The following is a 24,775-nucleotide window of genomic DNA, read 5'->3' on the forward strand; positions in this document are numbered from 1 at the left end:
ACAGGCTAAAGTGCTAAAGACAATCAGGACTAGGGTAGTAATAAAGTAAAATAATTATTTCTGCAAATAACTATTGGTGATGGGCGCAACAGCTAAGTAGCAATGTTTGGTGGTGCTGCTGGCCACAAAATACAGAATATTTTATTCTCCTTCAAAAATGGTAGGAATGCGGTGGGATGCTTGCAAGTTTTAATACAGGAGCTAATTTCTACTAGTATCTTGACCTTTTTAAAAGGTATAATGAAACCTTTAAGAAGGTTTTAGATCAATTTGGAAGGATTTACCTACTGAGTTACTAATATCATTCCCTTCTTAAATTATCCAGGGAGACAACAGAGGTTTTGCATTCAAACACTGCCATAGCCAGTTCTTGCAGTGATCATGGTTTTTGTTAATTTCTTATAATCCAGAATTTGTAACGAAATGAAAGTCAGGGTATCTTTCAGATTTAGATGAATTTTAAGGTCACAAAATGATGATTCATAGAGGAATGACAGTCTTGTGAGTTTTGGAAGTGCATAAATCCTGGGGATTGTGTTACTTCTGGCTTAACATTTTTCTGTTCATCTTGAAGGGATATGTTTTCATTTTAGCCTATTAATCTCAGTATATCTTTTTTTTTTGACACAGATCTATTAGGAATTTTAGAGAGTACAATATAGACTCCAGATGCTAGGTGTTCCTTCATCTTTTTGGTACACACTTTAATCCATAACAACCAACACATTTATTTTATGAGCCTTCACAATCAAGAGAGTCTTAATATCCTTTCTGGCAGGTTTTCACTCTTTGATTTCACGTTATATGGGGGACTGGTTACTTTGAACATACTTTTGAAAGCCTCAAAAGTAACTCCTTTATGGTAACTTTTTTGTATCTCTATGGTAAATTCTGTTTTGCTTTTAAAATATGCTCACAAGCACACGTTATGGAAACATAGCAGCATTATAAGCTGAATGATAGCTTGTGAGATTGTGTGCTGGCAGAGTGTCGTGGGTTGACAAGGTTGAGTGTTTCACACGGAGTGACCAAGCCTCATTAGAGATGTCTGTCATCCAGGCACAGCCTCCCTCTCCTGGTTTCATGACAGTCCCAGTACTCAGCAGTGAAATGAAACACATGCTGATCAAACCGCCGCGTCGTCCTGCGCTATCAGTTGGTGCTTGCAATATGTCTCTGCTACAAAACAGCTCTGTCACTGGGATCTGCTGTTACTGGGAATGTAACCATAGGTTTTCTCTTCCTGGAATTTCAGGCTGTACATTCTCAATTCAAACTATGCTTTTTTTTTTTTTTTTTTATTTTTTTCCATTTATTTTATTTCTCTGAATGAAGTTCAGTTGTATGCTCATTTTCACTAGGCTGTCTCAAGTGATGTTAGATTACTGCAGGCTTACCAAAGTGCAACTTTGAACAGATTTTGGCTCTTGCTAGGTGGAAAACTTCCCTTCCTTTTTCTCGTCTCCAAGTCTGTGCGTGCCTCTGTATATCCTTCAGAAAAGCAACTGTTGGAATTTGTAAATCCTACCAGTGAAAAAATGCGTGCAGGGTAAAGCAAGCATGTTTACCCATCACTGAGCTCGACAAACATCTTCATTTCAGCGATTCAGAAAACAAATCAAATGAAGAAGGAAACCCTCTGATGAACTTCTCCCTTGCTTCCCTTCATCCAGCTCATCTGATGCTGAAATGAAATACATTTCTACAAGTACAGTCAAGCCGTAAATCGAACAATGAATATCTTGTCCAGTAAAGCTCATATCCCAGCTGGGGTTTTCAGCAGCAGCTTGAGCAATGTTTCTGAGGGGAAGACCTTTATGAAGGAGATTAAGGAGTGCCCACGTTCAGCAGGCACTGCTCTTTTCTCGTCTGACTGAAGGAGTAATGGCTGGGCACGAGACCCTGGCTGCTCTCCTGCATGCAGAGGAGAAGGTGCCAGCAGATTCACACTATTTATACGCTCACTCTAGGAGCTTGGGAACACTCGTGGGTGAGTGGGGCTGTAGGGTCACCTCCCTTTGCAATGAGTGGTTTGGGGCAACAGAAAGGTACTGGGACAAGTTTTTGAGGGTGTTTTTTTGCCTTGTTCTCTTCACGTTTGTATCATTAAAAATCTGGGCCTTTCTGCTAGAAAGTACAGGTGTAGTTGGCCTGTTGCTTGTGGCCCCTGTAAGGGATGGCACAACAGGGATTCTGTGCTGGATTCTTGTCCAGACTGCAACTTCATCCTCTCAAAGTCTCTAATAGTGCCGGGGGTACAGAGGTGCTATGCAGATCTGCTTTTGAAAGCCCCCTCCTCGTGATGTGATTTACACATGCACTAATGCAAGTCTTTTGAGTCTGCTGTGCGATGGAAATGCAACTGACGTACAAGGCAATTCTAGTATGCCACTTAAGCTGCCATTTTACTCATTTTCATACTTGTTCAGCCCTTTTTATTGCTAAATAACTGGCTTCTGCATCCATATTGGTGGTCCTAAGGGGGGCCGGGGAAAGAGAGAAATCTTGCTGAATGTTGCATACTAAGAAAGTCCACGCAATGCTGCCCACTTTTTTTTTTTTTTTTTTTTTAAACTGCTTGGTTTCTTGCCAGTGGCTTGGGAGGAGGCTGGATTTCGACTTTTGCATTTTTCTTTTGCAGTCAACAGAATGTGTTTGAAATTTATTAGTTTTGTTTCTGATGAAAATCAGGAAAGGAGGGGCGCATGGCAGCAGGTTCAATGCTGGACTGAGGCTGCGTTGGCTGAAATGCTTTTGCTTTGCAGGTAGTTGTCCTGTTCCATTTGGTAGTTGCAAATCCATACTGGCAAGCACCTTGGAATTGTAGTGGAGTGAGGTTTGCACATTATGCGCTGATGATACATGAGGTGAGGTGTGCCCTACATGCTCAAGGGAGAGCCTGAGCTGAGCACCAGATTTTAATGTGCACTGTAACTCAGCTGATACTGGATTTGACTTCAGTGCCTCAAAAGGAAGCTCAAGATCCAGATCCGCAGCCCCATTGCAATCTTCAAAGCCTCTCTTTAAAGCAAGCTAGAGATAGAGAAAGCAGCAACAGGACTAAGAGACAGAGGGTCTGTGTCAGATTTTCCCCCCATGCTAAGAAATCTGAACGTGATTCATGTTAACACTATGTGTCCTGCAAGTTTGGATGGGGATAGCTTGTAAACTTCAGTGTTTGTTCTGGTAGTGGCTCTTTGATTTGGGGGCTGGGAACAACTAACCCAGGGTTTGCTGCAGCCATCGCAGTATGCTAGCAGAAGCAGGGAGGCTTGTGCATTTTTAGCCATCTATTCTGCACGAAGACATGCAGATAACGTCACCCACATCTTGCCCTGGCTTCAGGACCCTGAGCTAATTTTATAACAATTGACGGTGACTTAAACTAATGTTGCTAGGGTGCTGTCAGTGATGCTGAATAAATAGGGAAGGACTTGAGGAGAACAGCAAACAGCAGCTGTGATGACTTTTGTTCTGAAGCTACCTCTGCATGCCAGATTTTACCCTCCAGGCACAGCAGCAGAGCACGACTCCCACCTGTTATCTCTCACCATTGAGGCTTGCTTCTTTCTGTTTAAGTTAGGTTAAATATTTCCCCTTTTCCCAGGATTCAGAGCTCATCAGCCCAGCTGTGGCGCACAGTCTTGAAACACAAAACAGCTGGAGACATAATGTGAACAAAGTTCACCTTTTCTTGTTTACATTTGAAAGCTGCTGCTCTGTTTATGGGATGATGCATTTGTTTAAATGAATGTCCAGCTATTATTGATTTTTCCTCTCCTTTTTTTTTTCCTTTTTTTTTTTTCTTTTTTTTTTTATGGTTGTGTCACTAGTGTCGTGCGGCAGAGATCTCTCGCTTTAGCACACCTGCACACATATTGACTGTGGAAATTAGGCCGGGCTCTCCCTTCAGTTGCCGTGGTGAAACTCAGGCATGGATTTTACCAGACGGACCCCATGGAGTCTGTCCTTTCTCTTGGCATCCCCATGGCTCTCTTAGTAGGCATGCTCCCACAGCATACCAAAGGTCACCTCGCTATGTAACCCCCCTCTTCTTGCCTTCTTTCTACTCTCCCTTTTACCCCCTCCCCTGCTTGTATTTATATTCTTCTGTGGTGAAATTCTGTAAGAGGAAGCAAGAAGCCGGGACAGCAATTGAGAATTTCAGCCTCTTGGTGCATGTGGAGAATTGTTAGCTCACAGATTGCAAGGCCTGCAGGCACCATTAACATCATCTAGTTTGCTCTACTGCCTAGCACAGGGTGTAAGACTTCCAGCCAATAATTTATCTGACAAGCTCAACAACCTGCATTGAGCTGAGTTTTCAGCTTTAAGAAAGGCATCTAGCAGTGCTGCCCCTTCCAGAGGTTCTCTGTAGCCTGATGCCCTTACAGTTAACGCCTTGGTTTTCTTTTGAATTTGTCTAGCTTCTGCGTTGAACTAAGTAACTTCTGGATGTTTGGAATATTAACACAGATCCAATTTACTGCTGTGATCACTTCATGTATTTTTAATACTGATCTACAAAGGGAGCTGTTGGAACTGCTGAAGTGTTGTAGGTCCAGTAAAGACAGGTGGCCTTTAGCTTGCATTCTTCTAGAGGAAGTAAAATCCCATTGTGCGGGGTCTATCCTGTGTCAGGAGAAGAAAGAAGTACCTGTGCTGGGCAGTTCAGCATATGAGATGTCCATTTCTCTGCGGAGGTGGCCTGTATGATCATAATTGGTTAGACAAGGCACTTTGCCATGGTTAGAGATGGGGAAGATCTCTCTCACCACTACAGAGTAACCTACTTAGAAGGAAAGTTACTTCCCGACTTCTCAGAGAAAAGTTGGCTTATACCTTAAAACCAGGAGATTTATGTTCTTAAAAATGTGTGTGGGTTTTTTAATCCTGTCTAATGTAACTATAGATGGTCTCCATAACCATATAAATCCCCCGTTATTGTTTGATTCCAGCCAAGACCTTGGCCTCAGTGATATCTAGTCGTAATGAGTTCCACTGAGTTACAGTGAAGCTAATTGTATTTGATATGGCTCCAGTGCTCAGTACAGGGAATAAACTCACTAGGCATGGAATTCACCTCTGTCCAAAAGTCTTAAATAGGATATCGTGTGGGTCTTCCGCACAAGCCAACATTTATTCTTAGCAAGCTAATTGTACACATGACCTGTCTCATAGTCTGTTTCCTTCTTTTAAGGATGCATCCTGCTCTCCCAAATAGCAAGCTAAGCAAATGAAGGTTGAAAATACTTGTTTAAGATGTAGGCTGAAACTTCTCCAAGTGTTGAATTTAATCTATGGGGAATATTTCCCTTGAGAAACTTTGCTTTGAAAAGAGAGTGCGTGTGTATGTTTGTTCTTAATTTTTTTCTTTGTCATTTTTGTCACTTCTTGTCTGGGTTCCAGTCTAATTACAAGCAAGAGCTACCAGAATAATAATTTTTGGAGATATCACTTCTGGGAAAACATTTTTTTTTCTCTCTTTTAAAGAGTCACAGAGGTTAAAGACTTATGCTTGTCGTGTGACACTAAATCAATGGTCTATCCCTCAGACCATTAGAATGTTGTGCTTTCCAGTGGAAATTAAAGGAAATCTGAAGTTCTTTTTTTTTTTTTTTTTTTTCTTGGAGAAACTTGAAGTTTCTTGTTTTCTCCTTAAAGATCACTTCATCAACCCTGATCTTTTGCAATCTAACTAATGAACTTAGCACTAGGAATTCCAAGGCAAGTAAGTGTGTCTTCCTGATGGTCATTACAGTTGACATAATGCATGTGTCCTCTGTCTGGTGGGTTTCATATCTTGGAGAATTTCAGGGGATTCTTCAAGGTGATACTTGTCGGTCCACCATTTTTCTACTGGCCCGGAACTTGAATACCATGAGAATATTAACTCTATGTAGTTCCCTGAGGCTGAAGACTTAAAAAATAAAAATAAATAAGAAAATCTCAATAGAACATATTTGAAGCATGATTTCTCATGCATACCTTTTGTTCCTCATTGTTCCTGTTCTTTAGCCATGAAAACATCAGATTCCTGTAAACATGACAAATCCACGTTCCAGTGAAGCCTGTAAAAGTCATTGAAAGGCCATCTTCTTCAAGTTATAGTAATGTAAATCTGGAATAACTCAATTTGCTTAATTTGGGTTGCGTGAGTTGACATAGGTGTGGTTGACACGGGAAGTTGGCTAACAGTTCCGAACACCAGGAAATAATGAGGTCACAGTTGCTTCTTGTTCCAAAGACAGCTTGGTCTTAACTCCAGGTGAAGCCCCACCAAAGAAGTAATTTAGAATTGTTTTTTGCACCTGTAATGCAGCCACAATTAGCATCAGTATAGAGATGTCAAAATACTTGGAGCCACAACAGCAGGTTTAATCATTATTTCAAATGCACATAAAATTCCCTTTCCCTTTTCTCAGAGTAAAAATAAGAGTTAGACATGTGAAAAGGTACGCTGAAATCCGTATAAAAATCAACTGCATTTTTGAAGTCTATTTGAGAATTTTATGTGTTATTTCTAAGTATTTTCAAATCAGATTCTTTCTATCTTCTCTTTTCCCTTAGCACTGCGAACAAGTAACTTGAGATTTTTATAGGAAGTACCATATAAATGAACTAAGTTTCACAGAACTGTAATAAAACAAACCAGACTCAAAAAAAAATATAACTCCAGCCTTCCCCTCCATACACTCCTTGTAGGCTTAAAAATCCCAAATCGCCAGCAATAGTCAGTGTGTGACTGCACACACAGACAAAAAGTAGGAGGTGAAACAGCCCAACAGTTGTTCTTTAAAATAATCCATTTTTTTTTTTTAAATGTGAGGAAACCCACCACGTAAAGGACAGATTGAGACCAGTAGTTGTGTGGCTGAGGAAGTGTGTTGTTCTCCTTCATTTTTATGAAGGCCATTCATGAAATTCTTTCCTGAAATACTTAACAAATATCTCCAAATACCATTTCTGCAGAAGGACTTGGAATCATTAGATGAGATTTTCTGAAATGTGGTGAACTCATTGGCAAGATTATTTATTTTAAAAGAAGGATTTCTGTTTTGCTTTGCAAGAGAACTTAGACCCTCAACTTTTAAGTTTTTTAAGAATGTGAGTAATCTCACAAGCATTTACACCTTAACACTTTCTATTCTGCATTAATGCACACAGCTATTGATGTATTAATTCCGTTGCATCTACTCTGAAAAGGTTTTGTATATACAGTTTCTCGGACATTGGCTATAAATTGGATGTGCATGCCCTTATTAGTCTATCTTTAGGATTTTTCAGCATGTATCCATATGCTAATAGCAATTTCTTTATGAAATATAAACACTTCGGTATTTCATATTAGATATATTATTGTAAAATATTTTAGTAAATATACAAATATTTACTAACATTAATTTGAGGATTTGTGCATTCAGGGAGTACTTGCAGTACTGAATTTTCTTTTTTTTTTTTTTTTTTCTTTTGAAATGGAAACTGCTTTGTGGAGCACTAAGCTGGGCTGAGCTTCCCCTTGTTTACTTTGGGCGAGCTGAGTGACAAAATTAGACTGTTTAATGACATTTTCTTACACCAGACAGTTTTCATTATCCTGCAATACATTTGCAGTATGGTGACATAAGCTGAAATAGATTGGATAGCCACTACCAGTGTTAGTAGAAATATTCCATTTGCAGTATTTCTAACGCTGCAGCCCTTGGTTGTGTTGCCAGTGGGATTTTCAGAATGTGCATCACTGACACAAGACCTCTGCAACTGAAGTCGGTGGAAATCTTAAATACTGAAATAAGAGCTGAGTTGAGTGAGCAAGAGCTGTGAAAATTCAAGAACAGGACAATGATGGTGGTTTATTAAATAGATTGTGCTGTCTAATGGAGTTCCATGAGCATTCTTAGAAATACATGCAGTTATGCAGTTACATAGCTACTTTACACTGTTGTGACCTTTCTTGGGGTCTGGTTGCCAAAATTATATCAAATATGGTTTCTCTGCCAGTATGGTGAAGTTAAGGGTAAGTCTTCCTTGCTTGGTGATCCTCTCTTAAAGTCATTATATTTCTTCTGTGCTTTTTGTGTTCAGGATACAACCTAGACTCATTCTGGGAATAAGTCAGGATTATGTAAAGAAAGTGGCTGTTATTTATGGAACTTGTGTTCACTGGTGAAGCACATGAAGTGTATGTAGCCAGTGCAATGGGAGTGGTGAGGAGGAGACCCTCGAGATCGCAGGAGACATTTTCATTTTCTCACTTTCTTGCCTGGCACCTGAAGAAGAAATTTTAACGAAAGCCCTGCTTTGTCTCTTCAACTTCAGACAGAAGCCAACCCACTGGAGATGCAGGCAGGAGAGAATTTAGCTGCTGAAGTCAAAGAAATATTTTCTGATTAGGTGTGAACTGATTTTATTATTTTTCCCTAAAGGCTTTTAAGTTGACCAACTGTAGGTAACTTTTTATGAAGTACCAAAAGGCATTTATTTAATGCCAGAGCAGCTGCTGACAAATTTCAAGCTTTTATTTCAAAGCATGAAACAGTTAAGTGGTTGGAAGAATATTTTTAAGCATGAGAAAAGCAGAGTAGTGTGGAGAGCTGTGCATTTATTTTGAGATGTCTGTAGCCCCAGTTCTCATGGATTTTAGTTAGTGTGATGAGCTGGCCAATTCATGTGATACCTCCCAGCTTCCACGTCAATATTTTTTCTGCCTTAAAAAATAAAAATAAAATTAAAACACCCAAATCTGAATTTAAAATAAACTAATGTCAGATGATCTGTATTAGGGATGCTGTGTATAATCCCTGTGCTTGCAGAAACAGCAGGCAGCTAAAATTCTGACTTTGACACGGAAGACCAGAAACAGATCCAGAAGAATCCCTGCATTTGCATGGGGTCAAACTTCTTTCATTTTGGATAATGTTAAGAGAGAGAGTTCCTCACTGGCAAGTCCAATGTTTTCAGAGATAATCTTGAGGCTAGGGTATTTGTGAAATACAGCTGGTTTTGAGACTGTGTCCAACATATAAAGAGCAAAATTTGTAGTAAAATTAAGCAAATTTGAAGGATGTCTCCCCCCCCATACTTTTCAGCCATGACTAGTTAATTTCATTTTGCTTCTCAGGGTTTTAGGAGATCAGAGGAAGGCAACTTAAAGGAACAAGATTTCAAAAGCTTTCTGGAGTAGCTGCTTATTGGCTTTCTGAGATGTCTTTTGAGCTGAATGCTGCAAAAACTAGGCTCCTAAAATCACTGGGAATATGACTTGCAGCAGTTTATCTCTCCAGGCCTAACTTCTCGTCCTCCCTGAGGAGGATTTCACTGGGAACTGATTTGATCTTAAAGAAAAGTAATTTGTCTAAAGATTCAAATGACGTGTTTTTTTGTTTGTTTGTTTTCACTTAAAAAAAAAAAAAAAAAAAAAGTTATTGGAAGTATTCTTGACCAGGGTTTGTGAAGCTGCTACTGCTGGGCCTTCCTGAAACAGTCTCTGTTTTTTAAGTCTCTTACGTGAACTTAAATTTATAAACCAAACACATTGCTTTGATCAATAATCAGGATAATAGAATATTTTTAGGAACACTTATAAAATGTAACTCAATGTGACGTGATTACTCATGCTCACTTTAAAAAAAAAAAAGTCAATACTAGCTATCAGATTTTCTACAAACAAGAATGGTGAAGAAAGGGAGAAATTACTTATAAAACATAGCTACAATGCAGTCTTCGTAGTTGTTTGGAAAATGCAGACTTAACTATCAAACAAATATATCTATTGACTCGCTGCACTATCAAGGCTGTGTTATCAGCAAGCATGCACAATAAATGACACAGCACTTATGTCTTGAATGTGGCAGTGTAATTTGGATATTCTCCTGATAACTGATCATAGCATGATGGATTAATAAGTTATGAACTAAAAATACTTCTCCGAAGAATGAATCTTGGTCATACTAGATGGAGAAGGAGAATGATGATTGAGTTGTGCTGATTCTGCTAAAGAGCCCCAGTTATATATTAAGGCAGTAAAACTCTATATGAAACATGGGAGGAATGTATTACTAGTTAATTACAACAGCAAGATATGCCATTGAAGGGATTATTACCATATTTTATGATGACCGTTTTATCACCTCCTTGTTTATACTTTCCTTTGGTAATGAACTTTTCTTCTGAACTTTGGAATGCTGAATATTTGAGCGTTAAGTATTGCATACATTGTAATTGATAGGAACAGTTCTTAACATAGGGAGTAAGAATATAAATGCAGAGTAATAGAAAACACAGAGGGGGGGAAAAATCCTAGACGTTTTCTGGAAGTATATGTTGTGTCCGTGCAGCAGTAGTGTGGTTGGTTAGGTTTAGTTTTCCTGGTGGTGAGGATGTTGTCTGTAGGGATGTTGCAGGGACTACAAGGAGGTATGGAAAGCAAGAGGTAGGCTCGTAGCGAAATGCAGCCCTGACCAGTACGCCCTGCGAAGCTGCTGTTGGATTTCCAGGCTGGTTTCAGCAGCTCCTCTTCAAATGCTGATGGCTGAAAGATGAACATCTCTTGCTTTAAGTAGTTGGACAACTGTTTGATTGCTCCTTTCTATAGGAAAATAATCTCTTCATGGACGGCTATAAGTGGCATCATTTTTCCTTTGGGTTCCCATTGCTCTCTCTGTATATATTACACATCTGGACTGTAAGCGAAACTTGCTCATTCCTCTGAAACATCTGTTGTGTCCTGCTGCAGAGAAGGCCTACTTATCTGCTGCTTTTACTGTGCAATGTGTAATTGTATTAAGTCTTTGTCCAGCAGCCCCCATTATAGCTACAATCAATTCATATCACAAGAAAATAGTTCATATTTTCTGAAAAAAAAAGGTTGTCTTGGTTCAAAACTGGGCTGTTTTTATTAAATTGAGAAGAAAAAAAAAAAAGCAAGTTGGGGAAAAAGGTCAGTGCAAAAACAAAGAACTTCTTCTAAGGAAAAATGGTAGGATGTTTCCAGTTAGAAAAAGATTATAGCTTTCTTCAGTTTAAATTAGCAGCCTGGTTATCCTGTTTATGCAGCCACTGATAGAGAGGCCTGCACAAACACGGAGGGAAATGCAATGGTCCCTTCTAGAAAGAGGAGGAAGGAGAAAGGGAAAAGCAAACAATGGTGTCGCATATTCTTGAGGCTGAATTCTTCCACTTTTGCTCACCAAATTAGCATGGTTGTTTCTGCTGCTGAACCCTGGGAAGGGCAGAAAGAGCTGGGATGACTGATACAGAATCACAGAACTGTAGGGGTTGGAAGGGACCTCGAAAGATCATCAGGTCCAACCCCCCTGCCAAGGTAGGTTCCCTAGAGCAGGTTGCCCAGGTAGGCATCCAGATGGGCCTTAAATATCTCCAGAGAAGGAGACTCCACAACCTCCTGGGCAGCCTGTCCCAGTGCTCCGTCACTCTCACCGTGAAGGAATTATTTTGCATGTTGGTGCGGAACTTCCTGTGGTCTATCTTGTGACCGTTGCCCTTTGTCCTGTCCCTGCAAAACACTGAAAAGAGGTTGGCCAAATCCCTCTGTCTCCCACACTTCAGGTATTTATACACATTGATGAGATCCCTTCTCAGTCTTTTCTGCAGGCTGAACAGCCCCAGGTCTCTCAGCCTTTCCTCATAAAGAAGATGCTCCAGGCCCTGTATGATCTTTGTGGCCCTCTGCTGGACTCTCTCCAGGAGATCCCTGTCATTTTTGTACCGGGGAGCCCAGAACTGGACACAGTACTCCAGGTAAGGCCTGACCAGGGCAGAATAGAGGGGGTCACCTCTGGATACAAGTCACTTCTGGAGCTCTGAGCTTAGTGAGAGATGCTCAGCGCAAGTGATGACAGAGAGAAGCCTTTTATTTGCACAAATGCTTCTCTGCATACCCAGAGGTTGCTCTGTGTCTCACTGCCTGGAAGACGGTGTGAGTTGCCCCGTTCTCAGGGCTCTGTGCCCAAGTGCTAGCATTCCTCAGGCACTGGATCTTCACATGAATATTTTGTCTGCTTTGTAGAAGGAAGTAAAAGAAAGCAGTTAATTCAGACTGGGGTTCAAGGGTCTGGAATTCGAGTAGGAAGCTTATGACTTTTTAAAGGAGAAGAGAGAAATCCCTTTGCCCATTTGGGTAGTGTTTGTGTGTTGCTTTTTGTTTTGGTACAACACAATGGAGGGATGAGTCCTCTTGATGTGAAGGATGGGGACATCAGACGTCACGGTTATGAGCTTGTGTGGGTTTGGATGGGTGGTTTGAAGCACCCCTTTGATCACCATTCAGAAGGATGAAGAACATGGAGGAGTTACCTTTTTTTTTTTTTTCTTCCTCCAATAGCAGACCAAAGCTGGGGAAATAAATGGAGATGCTCACGCAAAGGACAACTGGCTGCATTTCACAAATACCCAAATTGCGCTATCAGAGCATTAAATATTTATCAGCAAGTGTCTGCCCATTGAGTACTTTGGTATATTTAATTTTTTTTATTGTTATTGTCTGTCTGGACTTGGACTTATCTCCTTGGCCAAAGGTATAAGATGATTTGTGTCATAATTGTATGGCATGTGAAGCAGTGCTTAAGTTATTCTTGAGATTCAATTAACGAGGTAAGCAAAGGGCAGAGGTATGGGAGAAGGCTTTGCTAAGCTGCCTTTTGAATTGCGTACCACATTGAAAAGGCAGCTCTTGCAGAAGTTGTTTGTGTTTCTGAAGGGCTGCTCCGTGTTAGCAGCACAAGAAGAAGCTGCCTAAAATAGGCAAATAGGAGGAGGGTGTTTTGGGCCCGCTTACAGAGCGCGAGGCAGCGAGCTGGGGGCTGTGTGTGTTTCCCAGGCTGCTGAGGGCAGCAGGGACCACGGAGCTGGCTCTGATAAGGGCTGGGTGATAACACACTAATGCACTTTTCCTTCTCTGCAAAGTAAGAAGGCTGGGGAGCTGCAGACTGTTTGTGACACATGGTAATTTGCTGAAAATTACTATTTGCAAAATAGAGAGGACCCGTTATATTAGCAGAACTGACAAGAAAATAAACAGCTGCTTTTGTTGCCGTTGGTCTAAAATAAAAAAAAAAAAGCCTTTGGAACTAGGGAAGATAGATGCAGCGTTGGCTATTATTTACCAAATCCAACTTATTTAAATGCACTGTCTTTGATACTTAATAAATGTTGTAGTGTAGCTTTTCGTGGCTAATAAAACTTGGTTTACATTACACCCCTTGTCTGCTATGATTTGCCTCCTAGGGCTCACTTAGAGTGCATTAAGAAGCTGCACACAAGATCAGGGTGATTTGCTGCAAAACTTAAATAATTCATTTATGCACCACTGCTCTCAGACAGTGTTTTTACAAATGCTATAATGAGACAAGCTGTGAAATGTTTTACATGGCGGAAATGAGGGCTGCTGCTCAAGTAAAGTCTTTCTGCATGGATTTTATTCCTTGAAGTCTGCGAGAAGGACTTTCAAAGCATCACGGTGCTGACCTCCAAAGCACGCTGTCCTGCTGGTAAGGCTGTTTGTCCTAACTCAGCAATAACATTTTTGCCACATCCTTTCACTGGAGGACCTGAAATGAGTGCAGGATGCTCAAGGAGTGCAGAGTGGAAACTACAGTTTGTTATTCTGCAGAGAAGGCCCTTTTCTGACTGTGATTACGCCTTCTCTGCCGTAGTGATGCTCTTTCTTCCTCTGCTTTCTGCAGCACACTTGGCTTTTTTTTTGTAAGAGGCATGGAAGGAGTTGGAATGATCAAAGTTAAAGTATACCTGAACCGAGCTTCGCTGTCAGTGTTGCTGACAACTCCCATGATGTTAGCTCTAAATTCACATCCTCTGGAGTGACGTTCTTTTGTGTTGCTATAACCTTCAGTACCCCCTCCAAAAGCCTTGTTGACATGAAGAAGAGCTCGTAAGTAGGTCCTGCACCTGCACTCTCAGGAAACAGTTGTCCAGGCATGTAAAATAGCTCTATTATTTATCCTAAATGTAGAATAAGTTTTGTTTTTATTCTAGTAATTTGGATGGAGAAGGGGGGATAGTACTTGTGGCTGGCGGAGCTCGTGTGACCTTGCCATCATGTTTGTATGCATATGAGGATGTAGCTGTTAACTGCAAGATCAGATCTTATTTGTTCTACAGGAAGAGCAAATTACAGAAGAATTAAAACATAAACAAATTAGTCTTAAATTAGTAATTGGGTAAGAGTAATCTGTTTACAGTATGTCTGACTTTGCCAGGAAGAGTATCCAACAGTTTACATTTCCCATGCACATCTCACCACTGACTCACTCAGTGAGCTTAAGATGAGATAGGTCAAAAACCACTAGGTGTAACTGAAACTGCTGGATGGATTTGGTTGGAAACTAACTCCTTAGCTGAGTGTTGCTAGGACCCACTCTTCACACTCCAGTCTCTTTTCTTAAGTAATAACCGATCTACATAATGTAAGCACTGCTTTTCGTATAACATGCTAATTGAAATAATGCACAATTAGGAGCAGATTTTATTTTTAGGAGTAAGGAAAAATGCTCTGTTTTTTCCATGCTTTAAGAAGTTAGGAAAAGATTTTTCTAGCAAAAGATTCTAAAACACTTTGCAATCGTTTGTATTTTTGCTTGGCTGTTGTGAAATCTTGGAGTGTGTAAGGGTGATGATTATTTGACAGAATGAAAGCCGGAGAAGAAAGAAAAAAGAGGATTTTGAAAACAGAGTGCTGGGTTTGCTACTAGGTGGAAGTCCCTTTGAAATTGTTTGCATTTCTGTGAGCATTTTCTCCCCACTTTTCAACCAATTCTGAATCTGAGAAAACTACCATCTGTGCATAGATATGCAGGAAACGAGCTAAATTTGTAGTGTAAACATTTTCAAATGAATATTTGCACAGTACAGTCTCTCAGCAATGCATTATCCTCTTTTATTTGATAATCAGCACATATCCCTTATGAGTTGCGTTGAAAGAGAAGAGAGTGACTCTCACTAAACTCTAATTATCCTCTCCTTTCTCCTGGGAAGAGCTCTCCTTAAGCTCCCTTTTGTGATCTGTTCGGGGTTTCACAGTCATTCCACCTCTTGATCACTCTTTCTCCTTGTTTAGCCTCAAAGTAGGCTCTTCCGTGGGCATAGCACGAGCCCAGACAGCTCCGTGTAGGGACGGCGGTTGAATTTCTGTAAGGCAGGATTGCCCAGGCCAACCCCCAGCCTAGATTCAGAGCAATTAACTTTCAGCTGAGGTTTTATGCAGTACACAAGGTTGTGATGATACGTACATATTTCTAGGTTTAGGACCGGGAGAAGGACATATTTCCATTAGCCCCCGAGTACTTTTGACTCTATTCACTCTGTAGCAACATGAGTCAGCTGTTTAAGCTAAGCAGTGTTTCTAATTCACCCTTTTTCTAATAAGCACGTACACATAACGTGAGCTTCCTACACCGATTAATCCGTGTTTCCTCCATATGGCTTGTAGATTTTTATTTTCTTTTAATTCAGTGCAAGCTGCTGAATAGTAAAATGCAGTCAAGATCTTGTTCTAGCAAAAAAAGAGACCCCAGATGAAGTTGTCAGGGAGTTGCCAAGATTAGAATATCCTGGTTGTTTTGGGAAAGGAATTTTTCAGCAAGTCACTGTAATTTTAAGGGCTTGAAAGCAGGCAAAGTCCTTTAGTAGACCCTTGCGGGAGGCCCTGCGTTTTCCTGGGAAGCTTTCTGAAGGCAGGGTTTGTAGAAGAAGAAAGGTGGACCAAACCTTGCAGAAGTGGTTCAGAAGAACAAGGGAACCGGGGTGTGGAGCAGTCCTGAAAGTCTTGAGCTGAGATATTCCATGTCTTGGAGAGTGGGGTTGTCATAAGACCGGGAAGGAAGCTGCCAGGGATGGTCTGGGTTCGGCATGACATAGGGCTTGAAGGGTTTGGGAATACGTAATTGGTGTTTGTGAAGGGTAGGAGTTTACAGTCTGGCTGTGTAGAACAGAATGGCTTGATTTGCTAATTTTAATGTGAAAAAAAGCAGTGCTACAGTGATACTAGCAAAGCCGTGCTGTTGCTACCACTAGGCTGTCAGAATAAAGCCACGGACCTGTTCATGTGCAACCACGTACACGGAGAACATGCAGATGAACAAGGGTACGCAGGTGCTTGTTAAAGCACTGCAAAATCTAACTTATCCCCCCCCACACACACACACTAGCAACCTTGAATATATATATTAAAAAAAAAAAAGTGGTTTTGTTTTTCTTTTTATAAGTACCAATGAAATCTAATGCTGCAGTTTTTCTCCTTCCAGCAGGGAGAATGTTAATTCCCGGAATGCACTTTATACAAATTAAAGTCCTTTCCCCCTTCCAAACATAATTCTTACCAGAGGAATCAATCTAGCAAATCAAGGTGAACAAATATATATATATTTATATAAAATAATTAAATTACTTTTTTTCTTATTATAAGAGTTTGTTTGGTTTGTAAAACCAAGCCAGAATATTTATGCCCTTCCTCTTAGGGAAGGTCAGCAGATATATACTCAATTACCTATTTGTGTGCGTTAAATCAAATGACTCTATATTCAATATTTTGTTTTTTAATTTTGCCTGAGCAGGAAGCTGGAAATCCAAATTAATGACTCTTCCCCAGTGACATAAATTCTGCGAGGTGTTTGTAGCTTGCTTGCCTTGTTAAAGTGCTCTGACATGATTGATAACCGTTGTCCTCTCCGACAGTGAAGCCTGCACAGCAGTGGCAAGTAGAGCAGCAAGCATGCAGGGAACTTGCACTAGGATCAAAATCCGAGATGCTTTCATTAATTTTACTTCCAGGTTAAGAGGAATGGTGGTTTTTAAATGTGCTGGTATCCTTCTTGTCTCCTAACAGCTGCTGTTAGACATGATAATACACTGAAGTTGCTGCAGCTGAGCAAGAAAAAATAAAGCTTGTTTCTGTGGTGTGTCTGGGGGCTGTGAGATCCCTTCTGTGAGCAAAGAATGGCTGTGCTGGGACCGTCTGGTGCCAGCCCTGTGGTGGCTGTACGGTATGGTTAGTTCAACTTGCACAGGGACCCTCATGAATGATCTACCCGGTCATTCCCTTTGTTTCCCTCTTCCTGTGTTTACCTGTGGACCCTGAACCTACACTGGTGGGTTTCACCCAGCAGACAATATAGTGGCCATAACAAAATTCAGGCAGTAAACGCCTCCTTTTGCCTTGCACCACCATTTTAGTGTTTAGCTCATTATTCTGAAGCAGCAGTTAACCTGTGCTGAAGATGTCTCAAGCCAAGACAACTGTTCCTCCACAGAGCCGGGAATCTGACAGACCGGTGCAGGGCAAGACGAGGTGTGAGCACCTCGGGAAAAGCTACAGTTATTTTTTTGGCTTTCTTTTAATCCATACTCTCCTGCCCTTCCTGTGATACTGGTGTGGAGAACAGTTTAGTCCTCTGTGGGCTAGCATTTGTGAGGCTTGTGAAGTTGCTAAGGGATAGCATGCCGACTTGCATTATTAGGATCTCTCCTGTAATGCGGTAATTCAGTCCCTCCTAATTTGTTCAGAATACAGGACCTTAACTTGAGCTGTAGGTATTATCTGCAGTAAGTCATTAGGAAGGTGCAACTGAAAATAGGATGGATTGTATGTATATAGCGCTCTACGAGTGAATAAACATCAGATAAAAATCGCATCGATCTGGCAATCCATACGAAAATTGGAAAAATGGTTTAAGTATTTGGTATTGAAGTAATGAATATGCAATGTTTAAGAATTGGCTATTGCCAGAGCTTTGAAATATGAGTCTGGATCAAGGTTAAAATTGACAAATGGCCCTTACAGATGGCTGAAGTAAATGAGTGGTACCAGTGACCTGTGGATGTTATGTGGCCAGAATCCCAGCAGAGGTATTTGTTTTGCAGCATGGACCTCTCTAATCAATGTATCATTTCTGCTAGTTTTTATTTTCTCTTTAAGCAGAAGCAAAATGTAAATGTAAGTAGAAGAACCATGGCATTGCTCTTTCCATACTCCTTGCGCTATGAACTATTTTTTCCCCATAGGCTATTAGTGCCTTGGAATAAGGATCTAGTTCCTTTCAATAAACACTGTGCATCTGAAGTTAAAGTGGCTACTAGTAACTAAAGTGACAGCTACTCAACCGCTAGCAACAAAAAGAAGCTTGTTAAACCTGGAGATGTCACATCATTTTCATAGCTGCGTTTCTGAGCTCTAGGAGACTAGAGTGCCATATTTTCTAGGCAGAAACAGGTAGTCAACTGGAGTGTTTATTCATTGAAGGTCAGGCTTTTGTATTATGAAACTTCTAGCAGATGTGATAAGCAGTAAATTGCAGATCTATCACCTTTTCTTTCTCTTTTTTTTCTTCCCAGTGAGCGTGTGTGTGAAATCAGCAGAATACTGCCTGAGTTTGATTTATGGCCCACTTTTGACCAACTCTTATCAGGTTCCCACAAGCCCTTTTCTGATGCAGCTCATGTCTGAATGACAATAGACAACCAGTGCCATTATGCTCCAAAATCCCTCTCTGCATTCTAGACACCTAAGATTACATCTGGGCTATTGATTTATTACTCCCCCCCTTTTTTTCCCTACAGGGACCAGTTTGTTCAGCCCGAACAAGATAGACTATTATTAAACTGAGCAAACTACTCCATGTGAACTTGGTAAAGAAATAATCATTTGCAACCACCTTTCTAACCACCCAGGTTCATAAAGAAATGTAGGTGTTGAAATATTAAGACCGTTTATATATGGGTCCCACCATTCGTGTTTGTTCAGATTATATATAATTTATATACATGAAATGAGACCCAACAGGCATTCTGTTGTGTTGGACATTATAGGCATATTGCCTAAAGCACCGCAGTATTACCACCCAATGTACAAAACCCAAATTATTACCAATCTACGTTACAGAAACACAGTTGGTGTTACGGTAGGTATCTGTGGCAGGGAGGTTTTATGACACCTTTTAGAGTCTCAGCAAAATTTATATGTTCTACTAGTAGATTTTTTTTTTCCTTTTTTGGGGAAGCAGAGGAAGCTATAAATTTTACAGTACATCGGATTTTTATATCTCCTAAAAATGTACTGTGCAGGATTCACATTTAATATCCCTCAGCTATCGTCATCTGTGTGTTTAAGTCACTAAGTAAAAAGGGACAGACGGGGCTTCCAGTTAAAATGATTATTTTTTTTTCTTTCTGTTCCCCCTCAGTCCCCCCTCCTTCCCTCCCACGAGCACATACCTCACCCTTGCGTCGTCTTTTGGTTAAAATAACATTACAAAAGCTGATTCACCGATTCAGGGTTCACATGTGAACACCTCTGGCCTGTTTTCAGGAAACTCTGAGCGCCAGCCAGCCACCCCAACAAGGTCTGCAGGTGCTCTGAGAAAAGCCCAGGGCATGGTGTGGAGCACGATTCCAGAGCTGGGCTTCACCTCTCGTTGGCTGTGGGGACAGATCTGTCCCTACCCACAGCTAAACCTCCTGTGGCTTATACCTTACCTCAAAGGATTTGTTTTAGTCCACCTACTATTCAGTTCGTTGTATGCAAACATCTCATTGCTGAGTGCAGTTAGGCTGTGCCCCTGTGGCTGTTTGTTTCAGTGATTCGTGTGGGCAGAAAGTATCGCACATGGGCTGAGGTGTAAGGGTTTCCTTCTACTGCTGTGGCCTACTGCTGGTAATCTTTAAGGCATTTTCATTTTCTCCTGTGGATCAGAGCTCTCCATCAGCAAAGAAAGAACCAGATAATGCCAACATCAAGTGAGAAAAATTAACTTTTATCGTTCATCACTAGGCATCTCTTTTCTATGTCATAATTTTCTCATCTTTATTAATAAAATAGCCCTCATAGACAAAACATTTTTCAAGTGATTTTTAAAATTATTCAGTGGTTCCTTTCTGTGGGTTGCTCTTTTTACTCTGCCAGTTTAGGTGTCGATCCTGCCAGATCCTGTGTCTGTTCCAGTAAAACACCTACAGGCACGCACAGCAACATTTACGAGCTCGGACATTCACAAATGCTTTTGAGCTATTGAAGTATTTCTGCTTAAAGAGGGCTCACTGGCAGTGGCTGAGCAATGCCTACCAGTGAGGCATTTTAGAAAGCAAAGAGGATTTTTCCTGTGAAAATCAGGCCTTCTCAATCAGAACCCAGTCGAGCATCTAAATATTGGGATGAGAAAAGGAAGTGTGTAATGCAGAGTATGGTAAAGCAAGACTGTTTGATAGGGAAGAATTAAGTTGCACAGAAATCAGAATTCACATGCCCATGGATCACAGTGCTTTAGGGAACAGAAGGCGCTCCAGCACACTAAGGATACTGGAGAGTTACAGTGGTTGCTGGTTAGTGTAGGGAGAAATAATTAATGGCAGGTGGAAACAGATGATATGCTTTTTTTTTCCTCAGAACGGAGCAAGTAAGAAGGGCTGTGAAGGCAGCACAACACAAGGAGTAGAGAGTCAAGCGACCTGAAATATGGCAGGCTGAAAACCCAAAAGGGAACACTTTTTCCCGTAATGTGCAACTCAGCTGGGAAATTCTGTGCTTCTGTTCAACTGAGAACAAATCAAATTTTAGAGAGAGATAACCAAATTTATAGCTGTAGTCCATGCTACAGCAGGAAGAGCAACTGCAAGGTCATTAAAAATGCACTGCATCGAACCTTCAGTTGCTGGGTGTTTGGGGACAGGGGAGACAAGTAACCAGTAACTATAGATGGCAGGGTTGTTGGCATTTGGAAGCCTGGCTCTGGCCATGAGAGACTAGCTTGTATGGACTGCAGCCATTGCTATTGCTTTTATCATTAAACTCCACATTTTATAAGAGTTTTGGATAACTGTATTTGTATTTGGATGTCCTGTGGAGTGGCTGTCTTGGTCTATGTACGTTGTGGTTCACTACTGTGCTGAAACAGAAATTGCAGCAGTGCAAACAAGCCAGAGAAGATTCAAGTCTCGAATAAGCTGACAGACACGTTTGTGACAGTCTTTTGCTGTTCCAAGCATGCCCTTCCTAGTCTTTCCAGCCCATGTTACAACTCTTTTCATTTGCATCTGGGGGTTGCCAGAAAAAGCAGTAGCAGAAACCTGCTCTGGGTGAGCCACATAGAGAATGTTTCAGGCTTCACAGAGGACATTTCCCCTGCCGTGGAAACTCCCACCTTCCCTTATTGCAGTTGACTTGAGATTGTGATTTATTTGTCTCCAGGCATTTCCTGGTTTCGCTTAGTTTTGGAACAGAAACCTACTTTCTTCCTCATAGCTCCTGGTGTCTTCTACCCTGGAATACAGACGCTGGCCTGCACAGGCATTGGCTTGCATAATGCAACTTCGGATAAAGGTCATAAATAGTCTTATTTGGAAATTAATTCAAATAAGAGAGAGAACGAGCCAAAACCAAGCCTCTACTGGGCATGTTAATAATGTCATTTGTTTACGGAGTGCAAGATCGTTGCTAGAGGACATCCTGAATCACTGGTTGTTGCCCTTAGTGTCTGCCCTGGGGTGTCCCTGTTGTGGGGGAAGCAAGTCCAAAGGTCAGAGAGACTCTGCTGGACCAACACTGCCTGAAGATAGCTCTTCATCGTCTGGGAAGCCAGGCTGGTATTTTGAAAGACGAATGTTAGGATTCTGAAGCCTAAAAAAATCCCAGGGATTCACTTCATTCCATGGGCCGCTTCCAGTGCAGTCGTTGGCACTGAGAGCAGGAGGATGTAGCGCTGCGGTTCCTCAGCACACAACAGGGAGAAGGAGACTTGGCAGGCCAGAGGAGTGGGGCAGCAGATCAGCACTGGCATTCAGGGACTGTGGCGTGTGTGGCAGGGAAGCCCAGCAGTGTGTGCTTCTGTTCTGCTTGCTTTCTACACGTGTGATATCCACGTGGCTTTGGGAGCAGTTTTCAATCCAGGATTTTGAGAAGGCTTCCCCAGAGAAAACATATTTGTTGTAATGCTCCTCTGAAACGTGCACAAAAGGGTGCGAGAAGTCGCAGTCGAAGAGCGATGTGTAAGAAGGAGTGTTGGCTGATGGGGCGCGCGGCGCTCCGTGCAGAACGTCTGCTGGCTTTCAGCAGGTAGCAGGTAGAGGAGCAGGCAAATTGGGAGCCATATTGCCTGCCATGCTGAGAAGTGAGCTGATGGCCCTTCCCCGTGCCCCTTTTCTCAGTAAATAAATAAATAAGCATGTGTTTCCACCAGAAACACGAATAGCACAGACACATGGCTCTTGGCTCTTTCGTTCAGTAAGCGGCAGCAGTGATGAATTGCCTTGTGGAACACATTGCATCTATAAAGAGAATTCTCAATCCTTGCTTTTTTTTGGGGGGGAAGGTTTAGTGGTATTTGTAGGCAGTTTGGGAGTATCAATGATGCATGTCTAATGTGTGGAAGAAGCTGCCGTTCTGGGTTCAGCAGCAGGTAGATGAGGGCATCTCCCCACAAGTTCAGGTAGGCTTTTGGCTTAAGAGACCACATTTCACTTACTGCAAGGAACAAAGAGCAGAGGATATCCTGATGCTCTGCAGAGGTCTCCTGGGTGTAGCTGTGGATAGTAGGCAGTATTTATGTTCCATTTCGTATGCTTGTCAACAGCTCTTTGTGTCAGGTTGTCCTCGGGAAAGTAATGAAAAGGAGTGAACGTTGTCTCAGCTGCCATGAAGTGTTATGTTCTCTTTAGTATAAATCATCATCCTGTAGTTCATTAACCTTAATACAGTTCAGTCTTTCTGTGTCATCAGTTTAGCCAAAGCCTTTCAGATGAGTCATTTGCTGTATGCTGAGTTTGTGGGGGCAAGCTAATTTTTGCATACAATGAACGTTATGCATAGGCAGCTCTCCTTCTACCCTCTGCTCGTTGAATTGAAAATGCGTTTGTTGAACTGAGAAGGTGTTACCAGAGAAGCAGGGACGTGGCAGCCTTAAGGAAGAACTGACTCCAAAGGAAAAGCCCACCAAGCCATGATAGCAAGGGAGCCAGCAGTGGTTTACCAGCCCTGATTCTCTCGTATTCTTCTACACAGGTGCATAAGTGTGAAATTGTCCTGTTAGAGCAAAGGGAAGCATGCAACTGGGGCATGTCCCCAAAGCTGGCACACGCACAGCTTGGGCTGTCTGCTGGACCACGCAGATGTAGGGGATGGGGACTGAAAGCAAGTGCTGGTGAACGTGGAGCTGGTTGGGGAGTCCCAAGGGATGGCAGCAGAGCTCAGCTGGTGTCCTCGCAGCCACTTTAGCACGCTAGCTCCTTCGCCAGCGTCTTACCCTGCCCAGATGGGGCAGCATGGATTGCTTCAGGGGGGACGTAAAGCAGGAGAATGTAGCCACTGACCTTGTGGGTTTTTACAGGGAACTCACTCAGTGCGTAGGGGCTGGCATGACACAGAAGGTGCCTGTTGGAAGGCTTGACGGATGGGCGTGGAGACTGGCACTGTGTGCGGAGCAGAAGCAGGGGTCGATGTAGTGTGTAGGAAATGAAAGATGAGGACAGGGCTAGGTCAGGAATAACATTGTATCTTGGGCAGTTGTCTTTTCCACCGTCCATATTTCACATGATTAGTTTTTCTGTCTCCTTTGGCAAATCTAAGGCATTTGTTATTCACACTTTTAAACGTCATTGTTTATTTCTGCTGCTTCATAAATTAAAAAGATACCTACACATGCACAGATGGGTATAATATAGCAAAATAAAAATCCTTCTGTCTTCCATCATCAGTCTTTTGGCTGTATGATGTCCACCTATTGACAGAAATCATCTACCTCCAGCTGATCTTACTTCTCAGCCAAGGTCTGAAAGTCTGTCACCTCCCATCATGATCTGTCATACAAACATCACACTCCATGTTAACCCAGTGGTTAGAAAGATTTGTTGCAAGTTGGATCTTCTTTTCTTTGCTTTTTCTTTTCCTTTTTAAAACCACTTAATACGATGGGGGTGAATTGTCTTATAGGTTAAGGGCACAGGCTGGGTCTTAATTTATCCCAGTTATCTGCCCAGTGTGCACAGAGGAATCCTACAGACTGCATGGAAAGTGCTTGAGTCAGACCCTTCTATGCTCAAGACTCAATAAGGGCATGAGCTGATCTAAACGCATATATCTTCCTCCATGCCAGGGGAGATAGGGGGAGGAGGAAAAAAAAAAAAAATCAATGTTGTCTCTGGCTGAATTTCTGGTTGTGTTTCACAAGGCTGTTATTTGGCTCATCTCCTTACCTCCAGATACTGCAGAATAACTCTGCTGCATTCCCTCTGCATTGGATAGCCAGGATTTTTCTCAGAGAAAATAGGCTTGGCCTTTTCCTTCAGCTTCTTTGTTGTCGTGTTCTTCACTGCCTGTTTCTTCCTTCCTGTTCCTCACCAGGCTGTCACAAAGTAGGCCTCTTGATGTCCATCCCTGGCTCTTCTGATGCCTTCCTCTCCAGGGCTCTGAGTGGGCAAAGCAGATAAATTGTTTTCCAGTGCATACGAGCTGCAATGTCCTGTTCTTAGCCCCTGAAAGGAGGGGGAAAAAAAAAAGTTTGTACTAATCTTGTTAATTTTTCTTGGGGTCTTTAACAGGAAGATTGCCTTTTAAAAATCACCTTCATTTGCATGAATGAAAAGTTATTTGTATATGTACTATTTTAAAGGCTTATTGGCAGAATTGAGACAGATGACTCATGGGTTACGTAACCTGTAAGGTCCTCGTAGTATATAGCAGCTTCAGTTCAGATGGTACTTATATCCTTAAAATCGTGTATGAACTTAAACATCTTTCTGAATCTTTCTGCCTAGC

The 24,775-nt window shown here is 41.7% G+C and overlaps 1 long non-coding RNA gene across 5 annotated transcripts in view; it reads left to right on the plus strand.

Annotated features, from left to right (window-relative positions):
- LOC311434716 overlaps positions 1–24,775 on the plus strand; it is a 277,684-nt gene that overhangs the window by 83,990 nt on the left and 168,919 nt on the right. The window contains exon 3 of one of the 5 annotated variants that reach the window (XR_014691666.1): positions 11,602–11,760. The exons of the other annotated variants lie outside the window; for them this stretch is intronic. This is a non-coding gene — a long non-coding RNA (uncharacterized lncRNA). The remainder of the gene's footprint in view (positions 1–11,601; positions 11,761–24,775) is intronic. 5 annotated transcript variants of the gene reach the window in all.

The sequence above is a fragment of the Aythya ferina genome (assembly GCF_964211825.1).
Source record: "Aythya ferina genome assembly, chromosome: 3".
Classification (NCBI taxonomy): domain Eukaryota; kingdom Metazoa; phylum Chordata; class Aves; order Anseriformes; family Anatidae; genus Aythya; species Aythya ferina.